The sequence below is a fragment of the Mastomys coucha genome, unplaced genomic scaffold (assembly GCF_008632895.1).
Source record: "Mastomys coucha isolate ucsf_1 unplaced genomic scaffold, UCSF_Mcou_1 pScaffold18, whole genome shotgun sequence".
Taxonomy (NCBI): Eukaryota; Metazoa; Chordata; class Mammalia; order Rodentia; family Muridae; genus Mastomys; species Mastomys coucha.
The window spans coordinates 8,460,349-8,463,022 of record NW_022196900.1 but is presented as its reverse complement, the minus strand read 5'-3'; positions in this window follow the sequence as shown (position 1 = coordinate 8,463,022).

Sequence of the window (2,674 nt, the reverse complement as noted above, 5' to 3'; positions counted from 1 at the left end):
TCCAATTTGCTGCTGCGCAAACCTGCCCTGCCCTAAAAGCATATCTAAATCCCAGGCAGGATTACCAGATGCTCGATTAATAGCAGCCTGTTCATTAGCATATAGGCAGCCCTGGACCTGTGGGCTCCACCCTAATGGTGAACTTCTCTATTTTCTGTACTAACTTCTCAAGTTCTCCTTCAGAGTCCAAGCCACTCTCATCAGTCTGATCTTTCTCAGACTTTGCTGACCTCTCTTCCTTCAGCTGTTCTAACACTTCCTGTCCCTTCTCTACTGCTTTAGAACACACTTTATTCTCCAAGCCGCTCCTAATCAGTTTCCAGATTGGTTGCACTCCACCTTTTATGATTCCTTCCTCCCAGGCGAATTCCAGATCTCTCCCTAATTCATCCCAGCTGAACAGCGTCAGGTGACCCGACACTGCAAACCAAGGGGCAGCGATATCTACCTCTGACAGAAATTTTTCTAGGATTTCTCTCTTCAATTCTATCTTTTTTGCTTTTAATAGCTCCTTAAGAGCAACAAACATGGGGCAAGATTGCAAATTCCCCATATTATCACTTTTGATTTGTCCTTAACAGGACCTTATTACTCCAAACCCGGAGACCTTATCGCCTCTTCACTAAGGACCTTATTGCTCCAATCCCAGAGACCTTATTGCCTCTTCACCGAGGACCTTATTGCTCCAATCCCGGAGACCTTATTGCCTCTTTACCGAGGTCCTTCCCTTTTGTCCCACCTTACCTGGGAAACTTACCAGTCGACTGCCCTGTCTGCAAGGAGTTCTGAGCTGTAGAAGATGTCCCCGACAAGTTCCCTGTACATCTCTTCTCCATTCCCCGTATGGGCCACCAATTGTCGCTGCCTTACCGACCAGCGGAAATAAGGAGACGACCACGAACCCTTCTCCAAGCAGTTTATTCAAGAACCTTGTACTACAGAATCATTTGTTCAGCAGGAAATCATGCCAGCTTGCATCACAAACTGGAGGCACTCAGCTTTTCCCAACAAAGGATTGTTTATCACAATGCTCTCTGCTCTGGCCGGAGACCAGGTGTTCAATATAGGGTGGCAGCTGCGGCTCCCCACAATACAGGTGTTCCATTTTTAAAATATACTTTCCATACCTTTTTGTAAAAATTAAAAACAAACAGTAGGGATTAGAGGCAAGCTGGCCTCTAATTTCTATGTGATGCTGGGAAGACAAGCACTCTACCAGCTGAGCTTCACCCGGTCCTCTCTCTAGGCTACCAGGGGAGCTGTATTGCCGGGCTCCTTTGTACACTTTTGGAGTTGCATGTGATGGTTTGAATGAATATGGCCCTCCGAGGCTTATGCATTTGAATTCTTGGTCCCCAGATAGTAGAACTGTTTGAAAAGGATTGGGAGGTGTGGCCTTGTTGGAGGAGGTGTGTCCCTGGGGGTTGGCTTTGAGGTTTCAGAAGCCCGCACCCTTCCCCAGCTCGTTCTCTCTGCCTCATGCTTGTGGATCAGGATGTGAGCTCTCAGCCACTGCTCCAGCATCACGGCTAGCTGCTGCCATGCTCCCTGTCACACAACAGTCATGGGCTCTAACCTTCTGGAAGTGTGAGCCCCACATTAAATGTTTTCTTTTATAAGTTGCCCTGGTCATGGAATTTATCACAGCAATAGAAAAGTAACTAAAGGCTACACAGAGAAACCCTGTCTCGAAAAACAAAACAAAACAAAACAAAACAAAAAAAAACAACAAAAAAAAGAAAGGAAAAAAAAAGAAAAGTAACTAAGACATTACTTGACTTTAAAAAAAACAAAAACAAAACAACAACAAAAAACACCCAAAAACTACATTCAATTTGAAGTCATCAACTGGCACTCAATGACTCTCCACCATGCCATAGGGCCACTGGCATAAAATACAAGGAATTATTAGAGCATTGGAATCTTCCCAGAGCTGGAAACCAAGGTAAGAAGCAGCAGAGCAGAGAGCCTGAGAGCACACTGGGAACTGAAGAACAAAAGAGGGCTAGCTGAGGTAAGCCCCAAGCAGAAGGACCGAGGGCCTTCCTTCTCATTGGAGCCACCAAGAAATGCTGAATTCAGAATCAGGAGGAAAGCAAGAGCCCCAGGGCAGCCATGGGAACTGTAGAGTCAAGATCTGCTTTCTCTGACAGCCGATTAGACTGCCTCTCTCCACGTATCTGCAACCAGAAACAACCAGCAGTGTGTGGCTTATCCAGGAATGGATATTAACTACGGACGCTGGAACTCCAGAGGTGCAGAGCAGGGCTTGAGGTGTATGGCATGGGGGTGGGAGTGGTAGTGTAGAAACTATTCCACCCAAGGAAAAACCACAGCAGAAAACTCTCCGGTCCATTGTTCAAGCCTCTGCTTACCCTGGCAAGCATAGGTAGAAGCCTGCCTGTGACACGGCACCGCCACTGTGGGAACGGAAGCTAGCCGTGCCCTCTAGGTGAACAGAACACAGAAGCTGTCCATATGGACGGCTTCATTTATGGACACGCTCATCCAGCCACGAGTCACCACGCCCTCAAGAGGGAATGAGAAGAGAGAGAGAAGACCATGCTGCAGAAAGTAAGATACAAAAAGAGAAGAAAGCTCTTTTAATCTATGTCTCTGGAGGGACTTGAGAGAATGGGCAATCTCTGAGGGCACAGCTAATGGCCATAAAAAA